The sequence below is a fragment of the Elephas maximus genome, chromosome 2 (genome assembly GCF_024166365.1).
Source record: "Elephas maximus indicus isolate mEleMax1 chromosome 2, mEleMax1 primary haplotype, whole genome shotgun sequence".
Lineage (NCBI taxonomy): Eukaryota > Metazoa > Chordata > Mammalia > Proboscidea > Elephantidae > Elephas > Elephas maximus.
In genome coordinates, this window is record NC_064820.1 from 54582441 (window position 1) to 54595710 (window position 13270).

Genomic DNA, 13270 nt, shown 5'->3' on the forward strand with positions numbered 1-13270 from the left:
TAGTGCTCTAAAGTGTAGATTGAATATTCAGACTTTACTTCCTCAATTCTTTTTGCATTTCAAGGATATTTGCATTACCTAAAGCTTCCTTTCTTAGTGTCTAGAATTAAGACTAGGTTCTTAATTTTCATAATTCTGAAACTGACACACTTAAAATTGGTTAAAAAATGAAAAGATGTGTTGAAATGAGTTCCAATGTGCTGCTGTTTGACAGAGGATGCCCTGTTTGGAATGGTGCTAATCATAGACTAAATAAATATTCTAAATTAAGATGCTGAATTAATATGTCCATGATTTTATGGTGCTTCAGCTTTTTAATATAAAATAAAAGATTACCATAATTTAAAATAAATGACATATGTTCCTTAAAGAAGAATTTTCATAAAAACAATTTAGGAACAGTTAATAGGATTCTTAATGAGCTTCTGTTTAAAATTGTCTTTTTGTCTTTGTGTTGAGAACTTTTCTCAATGTTAATATGCTTTTGAAATTAGAGCAGGAAATGTATACCTAGAACATTTGATTCAACATTTTTTTTATGCCCAACATTGAAAACAATATGAATAAAATATGTAGAATGTCTCACTTTGCCAATTGTGAGCGAAGCTAAAACTGAAAAAGCTGGAATTATCAAAATTATGAACTAGATAGTCCATATACAAAAAAAAAGTGTCATTATTCTTCCTGTCATCACCTCATCTTGTGACCTCAAAACACCGTTCCTCCCCAATATCAAAACATATCATTCAGACATTGTAATCAAAATAGTCTAGTATTGGTCCAACAATAGATGCATAGACCAGTTAAATAGAATCCAGATATCAGAAGTAAATCAATCCATTTATAACCCATTGCTGTCATAGAAACCCTTCATGACAGAGTAGAACCCCTCCATAGGGTTTCCAAGGAGCGACTGGTGAATTCTGACTGCAGACCTTTTGGTTAGCAGCTGAGCTTTTACACCACTATGCCACCAGGCTCTAATCCATTTATGGACAACTGATTTTTGACAAGGGATCAAAGTTTATTAAATGGAGGCGCACCAATCTCCTTAATAAATGGTGCTGGCAAAACTGGATATTCACTTCCAGAAAAAATAAACACAGAGAGAAAACTACGGGACCAAATCTTTTGTAAAAATAGGATAACAAACAACAACAAATGCACAAATAGCAGAAGACAAATAAGATAAATGAGACCTCATGAAAATTAAAAGCTTATGTTCATCAAAAGAGTTTATCAAGAGTAAAAAGAGAATCTACTGGCTGGGAAAAAACCTTCAGAAATGACATATTCGATAAGGGCCAAATGTTTAAAATTCATAGAAAACTTCAACAGCTCAACAACAAAAAGCCAAACCCAATTATCAAATGGGCAAAGGACATGAACAGAAACTTCACCAAAGGGGACATTTGAGCAGCCAACACACACACGAAAACACGCTAAGGATCGTTAGTCATTAACCCGCCCATTGCCATCAAATATATTCCTACTCATAATGATCCTAAAGGATAGAGTAAAACTGACCCCGTAGGATTATTTAACTACTTGTCCCACCAGGGTTCCTTCTTAGTAGCCATTAAATCTATTGCCACTGAGTTGATTCTGATGCATGGTGACCCTATAGGACAGAGTAGAACTGCCCTACAGGGTTTCCAAGTAGCACCTGGTGGATTTGCACTGCCGACCTTTTGGTTAAAAGCAGTAGCTCTTAACTACTATGTCACAAGGGTTTCCATTAGAATGACGTTAATCAAAACTCCAATGAGATACCATCTCACCCTGACTAAAATGACACTGATAAAAAAGTAACGGATAACAACAAATGCTAGCAAGGACATGGAGAGACTGGAAGCTCTATCCATTGCTGCTAAGACTGTAAAATGGAACAATCGCTATGCAAAATGGTATGGCACTTCCTCAGAAATCTAGAAATAGAGCTACCCTATGACTCAGCAATCCCACTCCTAGGTATATGCCCTTAAGATGTAATAGAAGTGACACAGACATATGCACACCTATGTTCATTACATCATTATTTACAATAGCAAAAAAAAAAGCAAACAACCTAAGTGCCCATCAATTGATGAATGAATAAGCAAAATGTGGCACTTATATACAATGGGATACTATGCAACCTTGAAGAAGAATGATGAGTCTTTGAAACATATTATAATGTGCATGAACCTAGAGGACATAATGCTAAGTGAAATAAGTCAATCACATAAGGACAAATATTGTATGATCTGTATTTTATGACAAGAATATGTGTATGTATGTATATATGTGTGTGTATATATATAGAGAGAGAGACCAATGTTCATTGGTGGTTACCAGGGAAGTGTGGGGGAGGAGGCGGAATCACACTCTAGATTATAGACTCTTGTTATTTTGGTGAAGGGAAAAGCGATACTGAATGTGGGTATAGTGAACACAGCTTGCCCAAAGTAAATGATATGGCTAAGAAGCTCTCAAGAGAAAAGGATGCCCGTACTAAAGAATTTGACATATATAATTTGACAACAACTCCAACAAAGATCCAGAAAAGAGTGTATGGTCACATATGCATGGGTAGTGGCATAAAGGTATATGAGTAGGTACAGGTGAATACATATGTATGCACAGAGAGGACTATTCATATGTATGTGCGAGTACAGATATGTGTGTATGGGCATATATATTCATAGAAAAAACAACTACAGATACTTCTCAGACATAACCAAACACCTTGAGAGATTCATTTTCTAGGTTTGAAGGCTTAGGATCTTATTCTTATGGGCAACTCAGTCAGTTGGCTTAATATAGTTCATAAACTTAATGTTCTGCATCCTATTGAAGCGAGTAGTGTCCAGGGTCTTAAAAGCTTGCGAGTGGCCATGTAAGATGCAACAATTGGTCTCTACTCCTCAAGAGCAAAAAAGTAAGAAGGAAACCAAAGCCTCAAAGAAGAAACAAGTCTACGAGGCTGATAGCCTACACGAGCCACAACTTTGATTATCCTTAGACCAGAAGAACTAGATAATGCCTGGCTACTACTGTTAACTGTTCTGACCAGGAGCACAGTAGATGGTCACAGACAGAATGGTAATAAAATGTAGAACAAAACTCAAATTCATAAAAAGACCAGACTAACTGGACCATTTGAGATCAGGGGACTCCCTGAGTCTATTGCCCTGAGATATTCTTCAAACTTTGACCTAAAACTATCCCCCTGAGATCACCTTTTAGCAAAACAACGAAGCAGCACACAAAATAAAGACTATTACCCGCATGTAAGGTGCTCTACTAAAAAACCATCTATATGAGGCCGAAAGGTCAACATTTACTCTAAAGCAAAGATGAGAAGATAAGAGGGCAGGGGAACTAGTAATGCTGGAAACAAAACAACCAGAACACAATTAAAGAGAATACTGACACAATGTAAAAAAATATAACTAATGTCACTGAACAATTTGTATTAAAAAAAAAACAAACAAACCTGTTGCCACTGAGTGGATTACCACTCATAGAAATCCTAAAGGACAGGGTAGAATTGCCCCATAGGGTTTCCAAGGAGTGCCTGGTAGATTCGAACTGCCAAGCTTTTGGTTAGTAGCTATAGCCCTTATCCCTTGTTCCACCGTGGTTTCTGACAATTTGTATAGAAATTGTCAAATAGGAACCTAATTTACTGTGTAAACTTTCATCAAAAATATGATAAAATATTATTTAAAAAGATAAATAAACAACACTATCCCTATTCACTCTAGATTTAAAAAAAAAAAATTTACTTCGTATTTCTAGCTTTGATTCCTTATCACCTGTCTATAAAAATATATAATTATTTCTATTTTATAAATCTCTACTCGCAACTGGTAAAGAGATATGATTAAGGACGGACAACATTATGCAACACGTGTTGTCAGGCATGGCATGGCAAATGGCAAATTTTCTTTAACGATCTTTGATTTAGGAGATAATATTGAAGTCATTATTCCCTGCCCTTGAGCATAGAGAATGCGATCCAGCTGGAGCTGAGCTCACAAGGACTCACAAGGATGCATCAACTAGGCCCTGAAGTATAAAGACAATAGCAAAGATAATCTTGGAAAATATCTTTTAGAGAAATTTTCACATAAGCCAGAGCACAAAAGGCTTTCCACTCTTATCTTTTTCTATTAGTATTTAGTGAATGAGAAATTTGTTGGACCAATGAAGACCCTCCTGACTGTCATTACTGAAACCTGTACCAATGATTGTTAAAAAAAGACAATTCAAAATGTAGGATCACAGTTTCTAGCCAATCCGGGAAAAGGTGAAGTTTTCAATGGTTTTGCCCATTTTGTTATATTAATAAATACCAACGACTCTGTAACATTTTTTGGATTTGGGCAGACATGGCTGCGGCAGCATGCTTGTCCGTTTTCCCAATCTTGCCGGTCCTGTAATATTTCTTGAACTTGGACAGACGTGGCTCAAGCAGCACACTTGTCCGTTTTCCTACTTCCGTCTGTTCTGTAACATTTCCTTGGACTCAGGCAGACATGGCTCTAGCAGCATGCTTGTCCACTTGCCACTTTTGCCTTTTTAAATATACGCCAAATAAAACTTCCTTTTTGCTTTACTAAACTTTATGATGTTTTTACCCTACAGCATATTAAATCATTTCTTGCATTTAAACTTGCACAGTGTCCTTATCTAACCTGTTTAAAGGAAACAGCAGAGTAAAGTTTCTTTTAAGGTTAAGGGTAATAGTTTACAGTTTTTAACATTCCTTACTCTACATTTTAGAAAATAGTTGTTGTTATTATTGGGTGCCATCAAGTTGGTTCTGAATCATAGCCACCTTATGTAAAAAACAAAACACTGCCCTGTCCTGTACCATTCTCACAATCATTGCTATGTTTGAGCCCATTGTTGCAGCAATGGTGTTAACCTATCTCTTTGAGGGTCTTCCTCTTTTTCATTGACCCTCTACTTTACGAAGCATGATGTCCTTTTCCAGGGACTGGTTCCTCCTAATAACATATCCAAAGTACATGGGATGAAGTCTTGCCAATCTTGCTTCTAAGGAACATTCAGGCTGTACTTCTTCCAAGACGGGTTTGTTCATTCTTCCGACAGCCCATGATATATTTAATATCAAAGGTATCGATTCTTCCTCTGTCTTCCTTACTTATTGTCCAGCTTTCACATGCATATGAGGTGATTGAAAATACTGTCTTCGGTCAGGAGCACCTTAGTCCTTAAAGTGACATCTTTGTTTTGAACACTTTAAAGAGGTCTTTTGTAGCAGATTTGCCCAAGGCAATGCTTCCTGTGATTTCTTGACTGCTGCTTTCATGGGTGCTGGTTGCGGATCCAAGCAAAAAGAAATTCTTGACAATTTTGATCTTTTCTTCATTGATCATAATGTTGCTTATTGGTCCACTTGAGGATTTTTGTTTTCTTTATGTAGAGGATGTAATCCATACTGAAGGCTGTAGTCTTTGATCTTCATTAGGAAGTGCTTCAAGTCCTCTTCACTTTCAGCAAACCAGGTTGTGTCATCTGCATATAACAGGTTATTAATGAGTCTTCCTCCACTCCCTATGCTGTGTTATTCTTCATATAGTTCAGCTTCTGGGGTTATTTGTTCAGCATATAGATTGAATAAGTATAGTGAAAGGATATAGGCCTGATATACACCTTTCCTGATTTTTAAACAACACAGTAACCCCTTATTCTGTGCAAACAACTGCCTCTTGGTCTATGTACCGTTTCCGTATAAGCACAATTAAGTGTTCTGGAATTCCCATTCTTCACTATGTTGTTCATAATTTGTTATGATCCACACCGTTGAATGCCATTGCATAGTCAATAAAACACAGGTAAGAATCTCTCTGGTCTTCTCTGCTTCCAGCCAAGATCCATTGGACATCAGCAATGATACCGCTTGTTCCAAGCCCTCTTCTGAATCTGGCTTGAATTTCTGTCAGTTCCCTGTTGATGTTCTACTGCAACCACTTTTAAATGATCTTCAGCAAAATTTTACTTCTATGTGATATTAATGATATTGTTCAATAATTTCTTTATTCTGTTAGATTAACTTTCTTTACAATGGGCACAAATATGGATCTCTTCCAGTAGTTTGGTCAGGTAGTTATCTTCCAAATTTCTTGGTATAGAGCTGTGAGCACCTCCAGTGCTGTACCTGTTTGTTGAAACATTTCAACTGGTATTCTGCCAATTCCTGGAGCCTTTTTTTCACTGAAGGCTTCAGTGCAGCTTGGACTTCTTCCTTCAATACCATTGATTCTTGATCTCATGCTACCTCCTGAAATGGTTGAACTTCAACCAATTCTTTTTGGTACAGTGACTCTGTGTATTCCTTCCACCTTCTTTTTGATGCTCCCTGAGTCATTCAATATTTCCACCCCCCACAAAAAACAAACAAAACAAAAGCTGGTTGCCTACGAGTCAATTCTGACTCATAGTGAACATATAGGACAGAGTAGAACTGCCTCATGGAATTTCCAAGGTGCAGCTGGAGGGTTTGAACTGCGGACCTTTTGATCAGCAGCCCAGCTCTTTACCACCGTGGCACTGGGGTTCCATTTTGCCCACAGAATCCTTCAATATTGCAACTCAAGGCTTAAATATTTTCTTCAGGTTTTTCAACTTGAGAAATGAAGAGTATGTTCTTCCCTTTTGGTTTTCTAACTCCAGGTCTTTGCATATTACGTTATAATATTTCACTATGTCTTCTCGAGCTGCCCTTTGAAATCTTCTGTTTAGTTAATTTACTTCATGATTTCTTCCATTCACTGTAGCCACTCTATGTTCAAGAGCAAGTTTCAGAGTCACTTCTGACATCTGTTTTGGTCTTTTCTTTTTTTCTTACCTTTTTAAAGACCTTTTGCTTTCTTCATGTGTGATGTCCTTGATGTCTTCCCACAACTTATCTGGTCTTTGGTCATTAACGTTCAGTGTATCAAATCTATTCTTGAGATGGTCTCTAAATTCATGTGGAATATACTCAAGGTTATACTTTGGCTCTTGTGGGCTTGTTTTAATTTTATTCAGCTTCAACTTGAATTTGCATTTGAGCAATTTATGGTCTGTTCTGCAATTGGCTCCTGGCCTTGTTCTGACTAATGATATTGAGTTTCCCTATTGTCACTTTCCATAGACGTAGTCGATTTGATTCCTATAATTTCCATCTGGTGAGATCTGTGTGTATAGTCTCCATTTATGTTACTGAAAAGAGGTATTTCCAATAAATAGGCCATTGGTCTTATAAAATTCTATTATGCAATCTCTGGAGTCATTTCTATCATGAAGGCCATGTATTCCAATTACTCATAGTTCTTCTCTGAGTCCAACTTTCACATTCCAATCACCAGAAATTACCAATGCATCTTGGTGGTGTATTTGACCAATTTCAGACTGAAGAGGTTGGTAAAAATCTTCAATTTCTCCATTGTTGGCATTAGCATTGGTGTGTAAATTTGAATAATTTTGTTAACTGAACGTCCTTGTACGGATATGGACATTTTCCTATCACTGACAACGTTGTACTTCAGGATAGATCGTGAAACGTTCTTTTTGACATTTTGATATAATTTGATGAATGCAACTTCATTCCTCTTCAATTTTTGTCCCTGGCATAGTAGACATATGATTGTCTGATTCAAAATGGCCAATACCATTCAGCTCACTAATGCCTATGATATCAGTCTTCATGTAGTCCCTTCCATTTCTGATGACTTCCACTTTTTCTAGACTCATATTTCATACATTCTATGTTCCAATTATTAATGGATGTTTGCAGCTGTTTCTCCTCATTCTGAGTCTTGCCACATCAGCAAATGAAGGTCCTGAAAGCTTGATTCCACCCACATCATTAAGGTCTACTCTACTTTGAGGTGGCAGCTCTTCCCCAGTTGTCTTTTTAGTGACTTTGAACCTGGGGGCTCATCTACCAGCACTATCCGACAATGTTCCACTGCTATTCATAAACTTTTCACTGGCCAGTTTTTTTCAGAAGTTGATCACCAGGTTCTTCTTTTCAGCCTGCCTCAGTCTGGATGCTCTGCTGAAACCTATCCACCATGGGTGGTCCTGCTGGCATTCGAAGCACTGGTAGCATAGCTTCCACATTGCAGCAACATGCAAGCCACCACAGTACAACAAACTGATATAAAAATGGTGGTTTACAACATTACAACTAAAATCAATGTATAACTAAAATTATATCAAAAGAAAAAAGTAATGAAAATCCAGATTATTTAACAAAATGCTCAGATAATTGAAATAAAGTTGTATTTCCTCCTGAATTAACTTAGCTGCCTCTATAATTTGCACCGTTCACTTGGCTTTCAGAGTGAATATTGAAATGCCCCAATGTAAATTCAATTTATGCATTTGTATTTCTTAACCCAATTCCAAACCAAAGAGAATTTTGAAAATTACTTGGAATACATTTTTGGCAATGAACTTGCAGAAAGTTGAAACCAGAGTGTAACTTCGATTTTCCTTACACAACAATGACTCTGGCAACTTTTGCATATTGCCTTATTCCTGACCACTTCATACCTCACAATCAGTGCTTTTGTGAAACAGTCTTCCTTCTGCAATCACGTCAGTATGACCACCCTCTAATACCACTCTGAAATGCCTTTAGAATCAGGATGACAGATTGTGCCCAGGATATAATATTCATCCTGCCCACGTCAATCATTAGTTTAAAGGAAGGACTAATATCTCTAGCTAAGAAAGCAAAGTTTTACCATAAAAATAATACATGGTTATGCATATTTAGTTATAGTTTTTGGCATATTACTAAATAAATAAAATCAGGATTATTAGTAAGAAAACAAGGAGAGATGAATTATACTACCCAATTGCCTATTTTCATGACAATAATGAGACCAAGTTACAGTGATAGCAAAAAAGGAAAAGATTATAAATGCAATTGATGAAGGGAAGGGGATTATATTATATCAATCAATAGTGCTTGCCTTAAATGAAGCCTTTACTTGAGATTTAAAAGAAATAATGAAAACATAAATGAAAATTCTTAGAATTTCACAGATAGTCTTTATGGCAATATTTATTAGAAAAGCGATGTGGGAATATACCACAATTTGGCATAATGACCACTGCCTGTCAGGGTCTATTCCAAGATCAGCCACTTACACCTGGTTTACATAAAAGTAAAAGATTCATCTTCAGTGTTTCATCCCCCTGGGGTTTTATTTCCTTTCCTTAAGGATGGATTTCTCCTCAGAAAGTAGACTGCCTTTATTGAAACACGGGCTATTCAGTGGACCTCAGACTTTCATGGAAGTATTAGAAGCATGAAATAAACATTTCAATACACTAAATCTATCTCATCATGGTTTGTAAGCTCAAATTTCTTTAACAAAAATAAATGAAAACCAAAGGATTTTTATTTTTAATAATTATCACAGTAATAATTTCCTTGCATTTCTTCATGGCTATCCTTCCAAGAAGGACAAAATTTATGAAACTTCTTTGCCAAAGGCAACAATACTAGCTAGAGAATATGATTGACATAAAACACATAATTTTCATGAAAATACCTTAAAGTAATTTTAAAGTAGTTAATACTAGTGCAAACTACTGACGGTTGGATTAATGTGTAAAATGAACATAATCGAGTCATAATAAACAGGTATCAGAATTTCGATTATATTTTCTACTGGTTGATGTTTCCAACCTCCAAAGGTCACACAGGCTTACAGTGCTAAAAATCAATCGGCTTTTTGCAACTTAAAAGTTTTACTTTTTTATTTTATTTTTTAAGTGTTGTCATTCTCATTTTTTTTTTCCTGAAGATGTAAAGGATCATCAAAATTTCACATTTAAAAAGGAGAATTATTTTCTTTATTAACAACAACCATTTAGCCAGAATCTATCATTGTTCTAAATATCCTGGACATAATGTGGTAACTTGTCAATAAAAGACAAAATTAAGTTAAAAAAAGGCTTTTGGTTAATTAATGGCTGTATGTGATTATTTACTATTTTTCCTCTTTGCTAATTTTTTTAAAAGAACAGTATACAACTGACAATGTTAAAATACCCAAGTGTGTACTTAAAATATGTAAACAACTTTTATATGTGTATGTATATAATTAGTTCTAATTATTTTATCATTTTTAGTTAGGTGAGGAAAGGCATATCTGTATTATGATTTTGGAATATATCTACATATGAAAAAAAAAAAAAAAACCCGTTGCCGTCAAATCCATTCCATCTCATAGCAACCCTGTGTATAGGACAGAGTAGAACTTCCCGATATGGTTTCCAAGGAGGGGCTGGTGGATTAGAACTGATAACTTTTAGGTTAGCAGCCGAGCTCTTAACCACTGCGTCGCCAGGGCTCCACATATGAAAATAAAGTAGGAAATGGTGCACACTGCAATGTTAAGAGCCTTTATTTCGACGTAATGCGATTAAGGGTAATATGTGTTTACATCTTTACTTCTTCGTACTTCAATGTTTCTCCAATTTAGGGGACAGATCTTCATGGAGAAACATTGTTAAGAGCAGCACACGAGGATGCTAAATGAGTGTTTCAAAAAAGGGTTAAGGAGAATTTGACAATATATGAGGGAGAGGCAAGTGGCCTTCTTGGGGCAGCCAGATCTCTTTTGCTGTAAAAGGCATAATTCCAGGCTCGTGACAGCGCTGCAAAGAGGATGGAACGGAGGAACGCTGAAGCGGAAGAGCCGAAGAGAAGCACGGGTTTTACTTGAATGACCATAGGTAGCTGGGTTTGATCAAAACGGCGATGAACGTGAATGGTGAACATGGTAAGGTTATTGCACTCTTACATTGGAGACTATAGCTTGAGGATTTCGTTGTTGTTGCTTTATCCTGTTTTATTCATTTTATTTGTTTGTCCTCTCCACCCCCACCCCCACCTGTGCTAAGGGGCCTAAAAAGGAAAATATATCACTCCGGTACTCACGCATATTCTCAGTGTTGCTCAGTTGTGGTGGGGAGAATATGTCAAGGTGAAACACAATTTTCAATTTCTTAAATCATTTAAACAGTGATGCATGTATTTGATAAAACAATTTAACGAAGTCATAACTGTGAATTACAAAATTTCTTTATTTCAACAATAATTCTAGATAGATTTACAAAAAATAAAACATAGGTGGTAATAATTGCAATAATGATTTATATAGCATATTGTTTTCCATAATGAAGGGTAACTTTAAAATTGTCGTAATACTATGAACTTATTTTTAAAATGTGTACTAGTTTCACAGCAATTTTAGCTCTTTTTTTTCCTGCTAGCCATTGTTTTAGAAGAATAGTTCAGAAAATTAGTAGGCAAAACCTTAAAATATGTATATATTATGTATATTTAAAACGTTGTCAGCCATGTGTAAACTACTTCAATATAAAATGACCATGACAAGACTTAAGGTAAATTGTTGGTATAGAGTTAAGGCTATTTTGAGTTCTGCAAATATGTACAGTGTGTCTGAGCTCAACTTTTGATCTAGTTGTTCTATACAAGTTGTATTTAACATCTTTGATCTCTGAGTTAGTGATCTAATCTGCTGTATAACTTAGCTTTTATTGATCTGTTCTCATGCTAAGCAAATCAAGTCTCACTTTTATGGGGTAGATTGAAAAAGATAGTAAAACTGCCTCTGAGACAGCGGTTTAAATCTGTGCAATAACAGTGAAAGCCAAGAGATAAGACTTTATTACACTGCCAAACTTCACATGAACTCAAAGTGTCATTAAATAGGTATGTGTCATTTGCCACAGATATTTATTTTACTAGAGAGCTTGGTTACCACCCGTTTGGGAAGCAATGTAGTACATTTTCTAATATCATAGAATGTATTGCTGGTCCAGTTACCTGCTTTTATAGTGGCATTCTGTGTATAACATAGTTTTCTTCTTGAATGAATTGTTTATTCTGATTGATCACTGTCTGCATCCACTGGCTTTTCTTTCCTTTCAATGTAGCATCAAAAGCAATAGAGAAGAGGAGGTGTATGCTGGGTTGCTTTTGTAATGTTTGATTTTTTAAAACTATGTTCAAGGGAAGAAAAAGGCAAAATAATATGCATTTGACTACTTTTGGTGGCCCCTATAATGTTATTCCTGCTGCTTCAATTGATATTTTAATCACAAAAAAATGGAAGAAGGCAATGCAAAAATTGAGCATCAACTGATATTTGACATGCTGTCACTTGCACTGTAAAGGACATTTTTTTCTGTTGAAACTGGAACTAAGAACTTTAACAAATTGTGACTTTGTTAAAGTAGTGCCTGTGGGGTCGCTATGAGTTGGAATCGACTTGATGACAACAGATTAAAGAAAAACAAACAAACAAACATTGCCATCAAGTGGATTCTGACTCACAGTGACCGTATAGGACAGAGGAGAATGCCCCATAGGGTTTCCAAGGAGCACTTGATGGATTCGAACTGCTGACCTTTTCGTTAGCAGCCATAGCTCTTAATCTCTATGTCACCAGGGTTTCCACCTGATGTACAGCACATATGAAAAAGTGCAGAAAAGAAGAAACTACTTTTAATCATAATTACAAAATTCAGTAAATCATCAATAATGTTTTAATAATTTTAATTATTAGACTCATAAATATATTAACTATTTATCCTACTTTTCAGTTTAATATTTCTTTAAACTTACAATTCTTAAAGGCTCTATAGTATTCAATCATATGAACACAATGATTTACTTAATTATTTCACTGTGGTTGGAGGAATGTCATTGTCAGTTAAAAAACTGCTACAATAAACATCATCATGCTACAATCTTTAACTTTACTTCAGGTTTTTACCTTATGACAGGCTTTTTTAGAAGTGGAATTATTGAAATGAATATTATAAATACTTGTACACATTTTGCCAAATCGCTTCCAGAAAAGTTACATCAATTGTTAATAGCTTCAGCCTTTTGTGAGTGTCCATCTGACTCTACCTTCAATATACATAATCATTTATGCCTTATAAGTAAAAGAAAGCATCTAATTTTTAAATTAATATTTCTTTCATTAATATTAAGCTGAATATTTGTCTATGAGTTGTTATGTTCATTACAAAAAAAACAAAAACAAAAAACACAGTGCCATCGAGTCGATTCCGACTCATAGCGACCCTATAGGACAGAGTAGAACTGCCCCATAGAGTTTCCAAGGAGCGCCTGGCAGATTCCAACTGCCAACCCTTTGGTTAGCAGCCATAGCACTTAACCACTACGCCACCGGGGTTTCTGTTATGTTCATTA